Raw genomic sequence first — 17,975 nt, forward strand, 5'->3', positions numbered from 1 at the left:
GTGGTTACTGTTTTGCTTCATCTCTGACCCAAATTGATGGACAACAGTCACTATTCATGAGTGGTTCTAGCATTGTTTTTATGGACACTGTTGGTATGGAATTATGATTGAACTTAAAACAAAAGACTCTATTTCATCAAATATCAGCTAGGAACTTGTCTGACAAGTTCCAACTGAAAATGACAAAGACATCCAGACCAGTAGCTTCAAACTTAATTGTTTTGTTGGTTTCTATAATACTTGTCTCCTAAAGCTGGAAAGGAAAGAAAATGCAGATGACTGCTGTATTTACTCTTCTGTTATAAAAAAAGCTGACGTTTTACTCTTCATTTTTCCTTTTTTTTCCCCCCCCTGAAGTACCTATACTATGTACTGTGCTGAACACATAAACTTTCCAATTTGCATCCATTGTGTACCAAGCTAGGCTACTGTTTCGGGATATTTAGGGAAACAGAATGTGAGCTACTAAGACTCACATGAGATTCATCTGTTGTTTCACTCTAGATCCTAATTTTTTCCTTTTTACAATAAAGAAAACCCTAGACAAATAGATTTGATGTGTAAGCCTATAGTATAGATGTCTGAATTTAGTTCTTCCTTCTAAATATTTGGGAGAGTTTAAGGTAGGACTCAGTGCCTGAGTAGGCAGAAAAAAAATCTGCCACATGGGGGTGGCACTTGGCTTAGAAGTTGACACTCAAGGCAAAGAAGTTGCTGATTTAGGCATCTCCAGCCTGAACGTTTTGGAAGGGATCTTTCTAGATCCCTTTTCCTCAAGCCAGAAATTTATTTTTACCTAAATCTCCTTTACAGTGTATACTGGAAATCATACCTATGGGCTTGTCATCACTGCTATAAATTGGAGATTAAATTGTACAGACATGGATAGAAATATTGTCACTTTAACCTGTTATAAATCAGTGTAGCTGTACATAAATTGACCAAATATTTGCTGTTTTCCATCCAAAAACAATCTATCATGCTGAATTTATTTGAAGTTTAGTGAGTTCTGTTGAATTGACAACAGTAACATGGTAGTAGCTGTGATTTGTGGGATATATAGAAGCTTCCAGATACTTATCACCAATTAAAATGCAATGTAACCCTAGATTTTTTTTAATTTTTCAAATGCACAAATAGATGCTGAATTTTTGTTTGTTTGCTTTGTTGAGAAAACAAAGTATTTATCACTGGTTCTGGAATGAAAGCTAGTTGTTATTGTTTTACATCTGCTGAAGAAAATCGAGGTTTCATTTCATACATTAAGCCGGGTGAATCAGATTGCATATGACACCTCTCCTGTGTGACAAATGGGTTTGTAAAGTATTACTTGCAGAGCATAATGGTAATTTGTCTACTTGGTGGCTGTAACAAACGCATTACATTTTTGTTTAACGGTTATAATTCATCATCTCAATACACAGAATACTTTTTTCCTCAACAGGGGATAAGTAGGATGTCAACATTGAAGTTACATTTGTTTCCCACACACAGCACTACTAATTCATTCTTGTGTCTCCCCATAAGTAGTAGCCAGGCTGAGTCTGTGGAACTTCATTTTTAAGAACAGTCAAAAAATTATACTGAAAAAATAACCATGCCGCATGAATGCTCCCTGCTCATTTGAGCAAGCATAGCACTATGGAGAGATGTCATAGGACACTTTTATTTTTTTCTGTTTGATATGGAAATTGTGACTGCTTTATCTATATTTGTTGATATGGGATTAGAGAACACCTATATATCTAAGTAAGTATTTTCCTCTGCACAACTCCTTAGAAAGTTTTGCTTGTCCATGTCAGCTTCAAAAAAGGAGAAAAAAAATCCTTAGCTTCAGAAGACCTTTACAAACACAATAATGCAACCAGAGAGAATAATATTCTCATACTGCATGAGATATCTACAATAGAAAGTCTCAGTAACAATATTTGAGATAAATGTAGATATACCCATTGTGGCTGTAAGAAATGTAAGAAATGTTATCAATGTAACTTTTTAAATAAAATAAATATATGGTAATCATTAATATTCTCATTAAATATTACCCTGAGATAACCTCAGCTGGATTTTAAGGTCTCAACAGGTTTAGCACAGCAGTGGCCATTTTTATATGTGAGTAATTAAGAGCTGCAGATTTCTGAAGAGGATTTATTCCAGATTAGAAAATAAGAAGTAGATTTAGTATTTCTTCAGATGCAGTTATGCCTTTGATCTTAAAGACAGAAATCTAGGCTTTCTTTAGGTGTTTGGTATAAAATAGAATAGATTATAAGGGACATACAACAAGCCAACTACCCCACTGACTCAGGGCTTACCAAAAGTTAAAAAATGCTGTTAAGGGCTTCATCCAAATACCTCTTAAACACTGACAAGCTGAGGGCATTGACCAGCTGTCTAGGGAACCTGTTCCAGTGTTTGAACATCCACTCTTTAAAGAAGTGCTTCCTTATGTCAAGTCCAAACCTTCCCTGGAGCATATTTAAATCACTTCCATGATCCTATCACTGGATCTCAGAAAAGACAACAACCTCCCTCTCCACTTGCCCTCCTCAGGAAGCTGTAGAGAGCAATGAAATCGTCCCTCTTCGCCAAATTAGACAAACACAAACTCGTCAGCCATTCCTCAAGGGATATGCCTTCCACACATTTCACCAGCTGTTGATGCCTTCTACTGGACATCCTTCTTAACCTGCGGGGCCCAGAACTGCACACAAGTGATTGAGGAGAGGCCACACCAGTGATGAGCACAGTGGGATAATCACCTCTTTTGACTGGCTTGCTATGCTGCGTTTGAGTCACAGCTGATTATACAGTGTTTTATTCACTCCAGGATACCGTTTGCCCTTGCTGTGGTTTAACGCCAGCTGGCAACTAAGTGTGATACAGCCGCTCTCTCACCCCTCTCCATAGTGCCATGAGGAGGGAGAATCAAAAAATAAAGGAGAACCCTATAGGTTGATATAAGAAAGATAAGAATAGTTTAATAATAATAATAATAATAATAATAATAATAATAATAATAATAATAATAAGGGACACACATACTTCCCCTCCACCCCCCAAAAAAAATAAAAAAGGGAATGACACTTGATGTCCAATATGATTTCTCACCACCCATTGACCCATGCAAAAACCATCTCCAAGCACCATTTGGCCTTTCCCATCCAACTCCCCACAGTTTATAGACTGAGAATGAAATTCTATGGTATGGAATATCCCTTTGGCCAGATCAGGTCAGCTGTCCTGGCCAGGCTCCTTTATAGCTTCTTCTGTACCTGCTTATTAGAAGAGCATGGGAAATTGAAAAGTCCTAGAACTAGTGTAAGAACTGCTCAGCAACAGCCAAACATCACTGTGTTATCAATATTATTCTCACACTGAATCCAAACCACAGCACCGTACCAGCTACTAGGAAGAAAATTATCACAGCGAAAACCAGGACAGTACTCATGACTGCCAGAGCACCCTGTTGACTTCTGCTGAGCTTATCATCAGACAGCATCCATTTCTGCAGGGTTTCTCTCCAGCCACCCTCTCCCAGCTTGTAGTTGTGCCCAGCATTACTCCATCCCAGGTGAAGAACCTAGCACTTTGGCTGGTTAAACTTCATGGAGTCCTGGTTACAGAGGAAAGGCCAGAGTACTAGATAAACACTATAACATCTCCTTTTGTTTCTCACGCCCCTAATCATTACCCAAAATTTCATGAACACATAACCCTAACTGTAAGGGCTGTGCAGTCAAATATCTCCCCTACATACAGTTCAACCCTTCCACTTCACCCATTCTGCCAATTATGAAACATTAACCAATTGTCTAAAAGTGCTCTACTTCATAAAAAGTGAAAAAAAAAAAAATTCCTCTCTTTTCACATTGGGATTATTTTTTTTCTACACAGGAAGAAAAAGTGGTTTTATTAGTAAATAAAACGAAATTTTATAAAGGACTAAGATTTCTAATCGATTTCTCCCTTACCTGTATACCAGACCCTCATAAGTTTTGCTACTTGTTCCCACAAAGTAAGAAAAAGAACCTTATTAGATGCTTAGTTGCTGTTTAATAAACTTATTTATAAATGTTTATAAAAATATCTAAAATAATTTAATTCTGAAAATAAATGAGATTAACTACATGAACAGGAAGGTCATGATTCAGTCTTACAGTAAATCCTTTTAGAGCTTCTAGTGCTGTATCAAAAGTCTCAAAATTTCATGATACAGAATGGTGATCCAATCTGTTAGCTGAAATCCTTTCAGAAATACATGGTGGGTTATCACTGTACTGTCAGGTTTTCTGTAAAATTTTAAATGTTGTTTATTCATGAATTTTTAACTTTATGATAAACCAGGTATAGGCTGTCCTCTTACAGTTGACATAAACATAACAAAACGTAACAAAAGATTTCGTCAACTGTATAAGCTCTGGCTATTTAAACAGAAGTGCAGACCAAGTGTGTTTATGTGATGTATGCTGTTTGCCGAAGTGTTTCAACAGTTGTAGGATTAACAATTACGGAAGAAATTTGAGACAGCCCCTGCTCTGTGAAATCAGTAAATTTATGTCCAATCTATTGCATTATATTAACACGGGTTTCTGCAGAATGAAAGTTTAATATGCTGCAATAAGTATCAAGGGCAATATCATTTCACTGAGCAACCAATCTGGTGCAATGGCCTCATATAAAACCACTAAATTTATGTCTTGGTTTAAGACAACTATGAGGGGTGGACAATCCAAAGTGAGTTACCTCCCCTTTCAGTTTTAACCATTCCTGCTTCACCAATAAGCAGAGAGGAATATGGGAAGATATCAGAGAAAAAAATAACAGTTTACTAAAAAATGAAACAGCAACAGGCAAAATAACAGTAATACTCACTAGAGCAAAGGTGCTCAATCCTGCAGACTGGCCAGGAACAAAGAGAACAAAATGGCGGAGCAAGCCCTCCCCTCACGATGGCGCCCTCTGCAGACAGCTCCGTGGTCTGAGAGACAAAGGCAAAATGGCTGACAATGGCTGGCATCCCTTCCTTGGCCACATGTGGAGACAGACAGAGCAAAGAGTGAAAAACGCCACTGCAAATGAACCTACGCCGTTACCAAGACTCCCCTAAAAAAACAACCAACAGGGAGCAGGGACAAAGCAAAAAGAAAACCTGGAGTCCAAACATTCCAATGCCTCTCAAGCTCTTTGCTTCAGTACACTGAATAAGACCTTTCTCTCTCCTGGTGGTGTCAGCTCTGTAGACAATGGCAGCTGGAAAAAAACTCAGGAAATTGACTGTGGTGTCAATTTCTCTGCCTCTTCCTCTGCTGGCTGGACACACTTGGTGCTGGCCCACGCACTCCGAGTTTCTGGTGCACTGCAGGGAATGTGTGCGGGGAGAAGAAACGGTGCCACTTAACGCCAAAAACCAGCAGCTCCCACCTCCACAGGTCCTGCTGCAGACAGGTATTTGTGTAATTTGCCCTGAAGTAGCCTGGGATTTCCAGGAAACTGCACTTTCTTGGACATCTAAGCCAGGCAAGGAACTTGGAGAGAAACAGAAGAAAGTTTCTGCCTTGTGCTGTCTCAGTTTCCTGGTGGACATGAAAGAGAAAGGGCCAAAGGCTTCTGTCTGAGCAACCTCAACTGTTAAAAAAGACCCTGGCACCCCTGATCTCCCAAACCCAGGACCACTTATGGCCCCCAGGACTTTACAGGAAGAGTTACAATTTTGGGTCATATGATGCGGCACAGATATGGAATAAAATACACATTTTTGGGTTACCCATGACAATATATCAAACAAGAAAATGTGTAAAAGCTTCATGGGTATGTCTTCATTCATGTTTGTGTCTTCATTCATGTTTATTAGGGAATAAGAAAATCTACTGCATAGAAGGAAGAGAAAAGGTCTTTAAGGAAAAAAAGCAAGAATTTTTGTTAATAGTGCTTGTCACTCCAGCTACTGCAGAGAGACTTCCCAAAGAGACTTTCCCTGCTTTTAGAACTGTATGACTCAGTTTAAAAATTAGAAATGTTAGATTTATGATTAAAAAATAAGAAACCATTTGATTAAATTGAAATGAAACTGAGTGATGGAGAAAAATGATCATTTTATAGCATCAAAGTGACTGATTTGTCAGACATCTTAGCAGTCAGAAAGTCCACTGATTTTATGCTTATAGTATAGGCTAAGGAATTTAATACTCAATCTGAAATTATGTTTTGTTATGATGGAAATAATATAAAAATTAATAAGATGCATTGCAATGGAGAATGGATGAATATAAATTACTCCCTACATGGGCAAAACTAGAGAGCACTGACACATTCCTAACTCTAAATGTGAGTTAAGATGCTGAATGCTTAGTTAAAAAGTATTGAATTCCAAATTTAAAAAAAGGTATTGGGGAGGGGGCAATGAATCATTGCAGTATAAATGTGTGAAGCTAAATAGACACTGTTTACTGGTTAACAGAATTAGTTGACAGCTGTAAGAGAAACTTATCAATATTCAAAATTTCCCCTTGTCAGCTAGGTATTTTTTTAAAAATTAAAGGCAATATTAGAATTATTTTTTAATACATTTCATTTAATTAGATAATTTGCTATGTCTTTGTGGACAATAGTGTGGAAACCTATGATTTATACTGATGAACTTCTGGGAATAGGAAAATATATTCTCATGCCATATATATTAAGTACAAATATCTTAGAATAGCAAAACTGAGATTTTATATAGCACTTCTTATGTTGCTTCTTTTGAAGGAGTAGAAGTGGGATTTGGGACTGGGAAATAAAAATATTTTTCTGAATACTTGTCTAGGGTCTAAATTCTCTGAGCTCCTTATTTCACAAGGGCTACAAATAGATTTTTCTCTCTGATGACTCCACAGAATTATGTAGGGAAGTAATCCCAGTAGGCAAGGTCTTGTCTGCATTCATACTCCAGCTCCTCCGGGTCATCACAATGCATAAAGCAAAATGAAAAAGAGAAAATAGGAAAGGGGCAAGAGTTTTTAGGGATAAGTGTTTCTTACAGTTTTCCATGGTAAAAATTAATTTCCTTGTCTCTGGAAGATCACAGGACACATTATGTTTTTTAGTTACCAATATAGCAAGATGTTGTCACTGATACTGTATTTGATTAAGAGAAGACATGCACACGCAGAGGTCATCTGTAATTTTTATTATTTTTACATAGGCAATAGTGTATTATATTTATTCCTCAGGCATAAAAAAAGTCCTTCTATGACATATATAGGTCAATTCACATGAATGGCAAGATTTTTACATCATATCTATACCATGGTTCACTTTTGCATGGGATTGCTGCCAATTAGTCTTCCATGTGCAGTATAACCTTTGAAAATACTTAAGGGCTATTTTATGTATGCACAGTCTGAAAATTTAGTTATAAAGAGCACAAATATAGAATATTCAAAGAAGTTAAAAAAAGATACAAAATATAAACAAATTCTACTTTTTTTTTTTTTAAAGAATATCTGACATCTCAGAAATTCTTGAAAATTTAAGTGCTTCTCTATAATCACATATTTTATATTTTAAAGGTCATGGGATAATATGCCTTAAAAGCATATCACATTTCTAAATACAGAGAAATTGTTTGTCACAGAACTGTACATCACACGGACCTGAGGCATCATAGGGTTAGGTTTAGGGTAGTGTTATTGAGATTGGGGAAAGAGGTGTCTAGCAAAGTCACAAAACCAGCAAAGTCTAGTTGGAGCCCTTTTGGGTCCTAAATCAACTAATGAAAAATAAGTAGAAGTTGGATAAATGCTTATGTAACTCTGTTATTCCTATACAAAAAAATGCAAATTTTGTTTACAGAGGTTGTTGAATATCTGCATATGCTAGTGAAGCCATTAGAAGGAAGTCTTTCTCCACCACCTTCTTTTTGTCCTCCAATTGGCCAACCTGTGTGGAAAAGAGACAAGTGTCTTCACTAGTTTGCTTTTTCTGCTCAGTGCCAGTGAAGAAGGGTCTGTTAAATGGTACCCAAAACATCCAGCTAGCTGGAAAATTGTTGCTGTAAATAGCCAATGGGCTAGATATCTAGTACAGGAAAACCTGGTAACCCTTCTTCATTTATTCTGTATTTGGATGATATTTACAGAACTTTGCTTTTCTTTGCTTGAAGTACACAGCCTGTGGTCCCAATTTTTTGTAGACTTCACTGACAGTATTTTTAAAAATAATGGATATTTCTGCTGTGATAAGCAGAGTGGTGGTCATGCTGCCACCCTTATCTGAGAAACCTCAGGTGAAGTTGCTTTTCAGGCTTAGTAGATTGAAAGTCACTGTCTTGGATCCTGTGCTAACTTGGATAAGAGAATTGGGAATTATTTCCTCCTTTTGTAACTGTGCCACTATACACACACGGGCACACGTAATCTAGATAAAAACATGATTAACAGGGGAAGTATATACATGAAAATACATTCTTCATGAATAAGTTGGTTTGAGTTCTACCCAATATTTGATATCATATTTCTGTTTAATAACTCTACATGTAAAGATACACTGGGGCAATAAGGAGATTCCTTTGAATAATTCTGATGGTAGAAATACAAAGTGATGAAATATTGTTTGGGGAATCTATAGAGCCTTAATAAACAAGCGTAGAGAAATAAACTATAGTTTGAAAAGGTGAAAATTCTTCAGTGAGATGCATTCTTAAAATATAGATACTTTTGGATTGTTCTTTCCTTGCTCCAGACAATAGTGATTAATATTATTATCTATTTTTCTAATAATGCTAAAAATTTTCTTCTTCATGTCTGGATTGCATCCAATTTAAATAACTACATGTCAAAGTCGATTCAGGGACAAATTTATTCTAGATGGGCTTCTTTACAATGGATATGTGCTTATGATTAGTGTTCTCATAGAACAAATGGAAACTCTTTCAATGACAAAACATTAATTAGGATCTCTGTGTAAGAGCCAACACAGAAGCATAGAATGATGGGGATATGAATGCAATTTCTACAAGAAATACTAGCTAAATTTAACAGTTAAACTTGAATAGATAGGTAATTATCTTTCTAGAGGCTTTTTCCAGCCTATCTGCTCTCTTTCAGCATGTGTAATACAAGGACTTCTATTTGAGAGTGAGAAACACATGCTCAGCACAAGTTCATGGTTGAACATGATATTTTTTATACCTGATATATTTATTCTTTGATCTGAATGAGGATGAGAACATGTCATACCTGACATATTTAAATTTGCACTTAGGGAGAAAACATCTTAGATTTCTTGAAACATTTTATCTAAATTCCAAATAAGAAAGAAGGTGGAGAATTAGCAAAGGATTTATTCCACTTGTTCTATTTCAACCATAATAAAGACACTTTATATTCTTTCTGCCCTTCGAATATCATCTATTTTTTTGGACCCAGTTATACCCAACTCATGAAAAAACCTCACACTTTATGCAAATAACTTTGAAATAGCTTCTGTAAAATGCAAGAAAAGAAAGGGTAAATCAGAATGAATACAACAAAAATATGCTGAAAAACAATGTATTCTTGAGAAAACCTATCCATTTTTTAAATGTTATATATAGCATGTTGATAAAGAATTAGAACAATGTTTGTTTAATTTCAAAACATCTTAGAAGGAATGTTTTTGCAGGATAATTTATTACGTATTTGTTTATGTTCATACACATTAAATTTGTGTAACACTCATTCTAGTTTAGATGAGAAAGTTTAAATAACTCAGGCAGAGTACTTTCTTCAATCCTCTCTTGGAGTAGATAAATACACTAAGACAAGACTAGAGTTACAGGAACCAGATAACCAAATTTCTTGCTGACAGACACCCAAACCTGTCTAACATTCCCGAAAGTCCTGTTTATGTAATAGAAGAATAGCTTCTTTGCATTTCTCATTGAAGACAATATCCTAATTGGTGTTACCAATCTGCAAATGGGAAAATATAAGTGAGAGCATTTGGGCAAAACATAAAAAAATTCAAATATACAAGAATATATTTCTTCCTCCTCCTCCACATCCGAACATAGAGGGTATTCTAGTTCATTGTGTGTAAGCCATTAATAATTTAACATTTCTATCTTTAAGAACTAGATAAATCCAAATACCTCTCGGGGATTTTAGCCCAGAATTTTGCTGAAGGGGTTTTAATCTCCCTGAATTAAGAAAATCAAAGCTAATTTTAAAGGCTTGACAAGCTAAACTAGATTTGACTCATAGATAAAGAAGCCGTATAATAAACTGTTTTTCAGTTGATATTTGTGAGACCTATAAATTATGTATCACTGCTTTGAAAGTTGGTATAAAAATTAAAGGGAGAGATTTCTTTTTGGACAGGAGATAGCTTTAAGCTACTTTAAAATGGGATAAAGGGAGAAAGAGGATAGAGAAGGAAAGACCTGAAGGGACTTCACATAAAATTTGATGTGGTAAGCATTCAGAAGCTTTTTTCTTTTGTTAGGTTTGAGAAATCCTTACTTTCAATAAATCTGATATTTCGTCTGTTTCATTTCTTTATTAAATTTAAGATCTGGAGGTAAACAATCAAAATCAGGGTTTTTTAGATGTTGGAAGTCCAATATCAAAGTCAAAATAAAGTGCTCTGACTACTGTCTGTCAGCTATGAGGATGTCAATTCTCTATTCTTTTCTTCATCTTTTGTGAAAACTGGTTATGTTTTATGTGGCAAAAGTCTACCATTTTGGGTCCATCAGTGAAGTGAGGAAGTAAAATGCTTAATTTTCAGTTCCCCTGGGGTTGTTTTCTTAGAATGGATATATTTTCTTTGACAATGAAAGAGAGGATCCCTAGAAGCACATATCAGGATGTAAATGATAGTTAAAATAAATTTGTGGAGCAGAAACAGAATTAAAGAACCTATTAGTTGCCTAAACTATAAATACATTTTTGGGAAAAAAAATATCCAAATTGAGGAGTACTAGAGCAAAGCATCCAGGGAATCTGCATGAGAGAATTTATGTCTGCAAGCAATTTTATCATTTCAGATCTCAACTTAAGTATCATAGATTTCTAATGCAGGATTTCCATGCCTTAAAAATTCAATAAACCTTTGGCAAATACCATGTATTAAATGATAAATCCAGTGCTTATTGAAAATTTTTCTTCTCATAAATACGGATAAAATCAAGCTCTACTCCTTGACAGATGAGTATTTTCTATACATCTGTTTAAATATTGGATCTATGCATTCTTAACTATGTCAAAATTAGTTCCTAATCCAATAAATAAATATATAGCTCTTCATCTACCTACTTCTCTTCATCTACCTTGACACAGATGAAAAGCATATTAATTATTTTCTCAAAAATATTTAATATGAACTGGTAAAGTTTTTATTCTCTAATGGATCAAAAATAACACCACATTCCTGGTTGTGTTCAGGCAAAATCTTGATTTTTAAGGCTTTTTTACTGCTTCTTTTCTATTCCTTTGATATTTCTGGAGTCACCAATTGCAAAATTTGGTTATAAAATTACTAATAATACTTCAGAAAATTATAAAATCCCTTGAATAAACTTATATTTATGCTCAAAATCCATACTTGTATTTACAATGTAAGTCAAAATACAGTGACAGTAAAGACTCTTCCCATGTAAAAATTTACAATCCTGCAATTACAGTTTTTTGAAAAACTCAATGTGTTGCCTCATTAGAAGTCAGCAGAGGAACTAGTATCATTATAGTATTCAGATACTCCTGAATAGCCAAGAACAGTAGGTTTCTTTACAGAGTCTTATATTATTAACAATTATTTCCCATTTATGTGGAAATATTGTCATATCTGGACACAAGGAGTCATGCTATATGCTTTGAAAGGAGTGTGTTACTTTTGAAAGCATCCTCTATCTGCTTTAAATGAATGTGATTCTGTTTGGCATGCATTTCCTGTACACTTTTCAAAACATAAAGCAACAATACTCAGCACATTGTGTTCAGGGTCTGATAGCAAAGGTAAACTACCACTTTCCTTTCTGGAGAAAAGTCCAGGAGAGACTTTCTAGAAACCCTTAGTCATTCAATACAAATATCTTCCTGAATATTGGATCATTTTTATAGTATCGACTTTGCACCTGTTCACAATTTTGTTTGTCTGGCAGGTTGTTGGTACTATGTTGTCTTTATTGATTTCATGATGTGTGTACCTATTTGATTCAATATTCTTGTGAGAAGGTTATCCGAATTTTACTATAGTTTAGTTAAGAACAGACAACCTATTCTTCACATAGTAAATATAGGTAACATGACTATCCTGTGATTTTTTAACACTCAGTTTTTCTGCTTGTGATTCAGTGCTTCTGCTTTACATTTTCACAAAAAATAACAAGAATTTGTAGGATTTTTATTTCCCCCTCCAGATGTCATTGAAAAACTTAAGGAAAGCTGTAAAGGAAAATTGTGCTTCCCTGGTTAATATATTAGATGAAGCCACCAAGTAAGATTGTAGAGACATGAAGCTAATCATAATTGTTTCTTGTAGTGTAAATGGACCAGTATCACAAGCACATCCATCAGGAGATCTTCAGAGGAACTGTTGTAGACTGCGTCCATCATTATCTTCCATTGTAAATTCTCTTGCTCCAATCTGGCAAGAAAATAAAGGCATTTATTTTCATCCACAAAACTTCAACCTCCAGGAGAAATTTTTCAGCTCTTAATAGTATTCATGACCCTTATCCCTCAGCCTTTTTCAGGTACTTGTGATGTGTTCCCACAAGCAGCCTTGATACCACTAGCACAGCCCATCTGCCTTGTGTTTATGGTCGGTTTTTTCATTTGCAGGAAGCTAGCTGAAATTTATAGCCATAATTAACATGTTGTAAAATATAAATCTCAGTTCTTGAAACACAGATAAAGTAGAACTTACTTTTACTGCAGCATTATATATTATGACAGCCTACTGACAAGTATGACTGCATAGTGGTTATATAAGGAGTATGTTGCAAACAGGTCATGGTGATATGCTGACCAACTGAAATGTATCATGTGCGTGGGAGTTTCTATTTTTCCCCAAATTATAAGGCTGAAAGCAGAGTGTACTGCTCCATTTCTACTAGTTTTATCCTACCCAGTGCTTCTTCAGACATAGTCAGTTACACAAAGTCACTCAATGAAAATGTTTTTCAAGGATGGCTTACAATGACAACTTCAATTTTAGTAGTGATATCTTCCACAGACTTTGTATTTTTCAAACCTTTAAGAGATAATGAACTAGTTGGTAAAGACAGTGCTGAAATGCTTCACACTGTGACTTGTTCCATTTACCACTAACTTCCTTCCTGCTACCCCTAGGCTATTCAGGAATATAAATCCTATAGGATCATTACAAACAAATTTAAAGTGTTCACAGATTTCACCTTCTGGGAATGTTTTCAGTGAGACATAGTGAAGGTCTACCTAGGCAGCAATTCTTTCACAGCCAGCCCAAATTGGTGATGTTGAGGTAGTGTATAGGAGGAAGGGCTGTTGCACAGTGATAAATCCATCAATATATTCTCCCAGCACCTCAAAATCCAATTTGTATGGATTTTATGAGTAGAAACAGCATAATTATGCTTATTAAGCACTGATAGCTTTTCATGAGTCTTGCTTTTCGGATACTAAGTTTGTTCACAGATAACATGACAATTTTTGGCATGGTCCCTGTAAACTCCAAGTTTCTTGGTTCAAGAAGAGTGGGCCAGGATACTGAACCAGGGTTTTTGGATTGTCCAGTGAAATGCTGACTTTTCAGATAATGCTTTCCTATGGTGTTAGAAGGCTGTTCTGGAGACACTGTCTTGCTCTCTTCTGAATGAGGCTAGGTGAGCCCAGTCCTGAGGCAGATGGGGTAGAAAGTCTTTGTTTGTCCAAGTTCTCAAGCAAATCTCCCACACAGATTACTTAAGAATTATTCAGCTAATGTCCTATACACAGTTAGGCCCTTTAGAATCACCTGATACCAGGTATAATAAGTTACTGGGGGCATTACACATTTGTAATGTGCCAGAAAATGTGAATCCTACACTGCCAGGTAGAAAACTAAGGGAGAGATCATACTTTTTGCCATTTTCTGTATTTTCTGCCATCAATATGACTAGTAAGTGATATGAAAGTCCTTTCTGGTTTACAAATAATACATAGAAGTACTGCAAATAATAGAGCAAGTTTCACATTTAGACCTTAATTTTATTTCAGGATAATATTTTAAATGTTTTACAGTATTTTAAAACTTTTATAGTCACTGTAATAATGCATTTTATACAGTTGTGTTTATTATTTTTTCTTTGTAAGTGTCCTGGTTTCAGCTTAGAAATTATTAATTTCCTTCTTAGTAGGTGCAGAAAAAAAACAACAAGGTAAAATAAAGTGAACTGATGAGAGACTCAAAACTACATTTTTTTAAGCTAGGTAAATTGAATCATCTATCTAATAATAGATCTTCATGCTGAGAGTCTTGTATAAATTGTTATTCTTCAGCAGAGATTTTGTGTAATGGATTAGGAAAATTTAAAAAAAAGTTGAAGGACTTATATTCATAAGCACAATGAGAAGGCATTTTTTTGTCACTAAAACTGTTTAAAGGAAAGAAAAATTACACAAAGGAACCCAGGGGTGAGGTTCTTGTTTATTTGATCTTTTTTTTTTTTCCTCCAATTGTTCTAATCTACACTGATTTTCACACCATAAAAAAAAAAAAAAAAAAAAAAGTTACTTCATGTTCATACTTTTCTTGCTGAAGTATCGTAATGGTCCAGGTTTCACTTTTAGCACTCAGCAGCCTGGTAATGAAATGCTGAACAAAGAACAAAATATATAGAATATAAAATCTTGGTAGCAAGTTCTGTCAACATATGGGAACTAGTATATCTTATTCCAACTCCACTTCTCTCCTGGGGTGACTTTATGATGCTTGTATTCCCAGTTTCCTTGTTTATGTTACATATTAAATTCTGCAGGTTTAAGATGGCTCTGAGAGCCAAGGTGGGGGAAGAAGGAGCCGCAGTTTGTGTTGAGAAAGAGCCCAGACTCCCCCTCATCCCGCTCCTGGACTGCGCTGTCTGCAGCACGGACAGACTGCGGGACAGAGCTCTCCTTTACTGTTAGTTTTTATCTCGCTGAGGCAGAGAACTTCCCCAGACTGTTTGTTTCCTTTTTTCCTGGATCTGTGCAAGCCTGCTCTGGACTGAACACCCAGCCAAACCCCGGGAGCTCACGCCTGGGGCCCACCGGGGCCTGGGCCTCGGCACTTTCCAGCGCCCGAGGGACTGATAAGAACCTGAGCGAGCCGAGCTACACCACATGAAAAGGACTTTTCTTCCTGGATTTGACATCTCAACAAACAGCAGGATGTTTTATTATTTAATATTATTCAATTCCTGTTAAACAGTCTTTTCCACTTTTCTCCCAGGAAATCTTTTTCCCAGACCAGCTGGGGGTGGGGCGTCTTGGAGGGACCCTATTCAGAGATTCTCTCCCAAATTTGCCCTAAACCAGGATAACTTTTATTTCAAGTTCAATAAAACATGAATGGAAAGAGTTTGAAATGTTTTATCAAGTATGAACTTTCTAGAATGATTTAAATACTTCAAGAAAGGCTGAACTTGGATGAAAATCTCTTTAAACAGGAGAAAACCCATTACTAACAGGACTGGAGAAGCCTACATGACTGTAGGAAAAGTCCTTCAGAACTGTACAGTTAAAATGAACAGGGAAACGGGGTTCCTTTAAGATTTAGACAGTTCAGGAAAGTTTAAGGTTCACCCAACCTTCAAGGAAAATCGTGCAGCAATCTTCCTCCTACAGTATGTGATGTTCAGCATCTGGACAGAGTTAGACAAGAACAAAGGGTGTAATATTACAGGTGCTTCTTCCTGCCATGATTTTCTGAATTACTAATTCTGTACCCTAGTCCAGATAATAATTCCTTTTCCAGAATTACTTGTTTTGAGGCAAACTCCTGTATGTATGATCAAAAAATGTCTATACGTCACTTTTGTGTAAGGTATATAAAGAATTTAGTGACTTTTTGAATTTACTGAATATATACATAAGTTGCTTCACTACTGGACTACTAGAAAAAGTATAAAATATATTTTTGAAAGTACCAATAGATTATAAAGAAGTCTGCCTATAAGATGCTTTTCTATTCCAAACGTTATTTTCTGAGAATAATGTTTTATCCCATATAGTTATGACAGAAAAAACTTGTGGTATTGAATAAGATATAAAATTTGTGTAAGAAAACTCAGCTTTGTGAGGAGAAATTTCAGGATCTATTTTCTATTTGTTGCAGATCTGTAGCCACGTATGCCCAAAGCCATTAACATATTAAAATTTTTCTATAGTTTCTCATTATTTTATAGCTGAAAGGTAAACTGTCTATTGACTTTTCAAGGCAATGATAAAATTCCGTTGTGAATATCTGGAAAAATATTACTAAATATAAAAGTGTAGGAAATGCCAATGTTTTGAACTGACACTCTGTCCTTGCTTATAGTTAACAGGGTTAACATGAAATTCAGAAAATATTGTTCAGTCTTCACAATATCCACAGTAAAATAAAAATGATTATTTGCTCTCCTGCAATTGCCCAGATAATTTATCACGTGATAAAACAGAAGAGACAATCTAAAATTCATTACTTGGTCTGTGTAAAAAAATTGTACATTATTTTTTTTATCTTTGCAATAATTTGGAATAGTTGAGATATTGTTACACTAATATTTTTGACTTGATGTGCTTCATGTTGGAATGGAGTTTAAGATGCTCGGGGCATTACCAGGTGTTGTCTTTTATGCTAGGTGTCTCTTACTGGCATGTACAAGTTTATCTGAAAGGATAAATAACAGACATTTTCAGTGACTACTATTTTTTTTATTTCTTACACTGTACTAAGAGATTGATGTGAACAGAGAATCGTAGCTTTATTACCCAATGAATTCCCTTTTATGAGAAATCACTGGAAACAATTTGTCATCTAGTAACTGACCAAAAATGTGGTTATTATATAAAAACAGATATGACAAAACAAAAGCCTTTCAGAAAGAATCCATAATAGGACCAGGGAAGTACCTCCTGTACTGGACAGTGGTGGGGATGCGTCTCAGCAATTTGTTTGTTCTGGGCCACTCACTTCAACAAAGTCATTGAAGTACAGGAATGAGTCCATGGAAGGCAACAGAGCTGGTGAAGAGTCTAGAGAGTATATCCCAGGGAGCTGTGGCTGTTTTCCCAGGACAAGAGGAGGCTCAGGGACGACTTTATTCTTGTTAACAGCTACATGAAAGATGTTATAGCCAGGTGGTGGTCGGCCTCTTCTCCCAGGCAACCAGTGACAGGATAAGAAGTGGTGTGAAACTGCACCAGAGGAGGTTCAGGCTGGCCATCGAGAAGAATTTATTCACAGAAAGGGTTGGCAAGCATTGGGGTGGACTGCCCAGGAAGGTGGAGCCACCATCCCTGGAGATGTTCAAGAAACAACTGGATGTGGTACTTAGTGCCTAGTTGACAAGATGATGGTCAGTCAAAATTTGGACTCGATAACCTTGGAAGTCTTTTCCAGTCGAAATAATTCTGTGATTTTATGTTTAAATATCATAGCCAACAAAGTGGTTTTAGCAAGCAAATTTTATCTGAATATTAATTAGCTGCTTTATTTGTAAAGAAGTGCTAACTCTTCAGAAATTTTTATTAAAAAATAAAACCTAACAAAATACATGACAAAAAATATGAAATAAGTAATTTGGTATAAGGCTTGTTTGCATGCATAGGGAGTCTGTCAAAGAAAATGACGAAGATTTCTAACTTCAGATCCTGGTTTTTGCCATTTAATAAAGCTCAAGAAACTAGTCATGTTTTAGATTTAGTAACAGAAATAATTTTTTTTCTACTTGAATGGGAATTTTGCCTTCTAGGTGTTGGACTCTTTAGTGCTAGACTTTCAGATTAAAGTATATTTTCACCAGGCAT

The sequence above is a fragment of the Pseudopodoces humilis genome, chromosome 2 (assembly GCF_049639895.1).
Source record: "Pseudopodoces humilis isolate 2021_Gansu_Grassland_sample_001 chromosome 2, ASM4963989v1, whole genome shotgun sequence".
Taxonomy (NCBI): Eukaryota; Metazoa; Chordata; class Aves; order Passeriformes; family Paridae; genus Pseudopodoces; species Pseudopodoces humilis.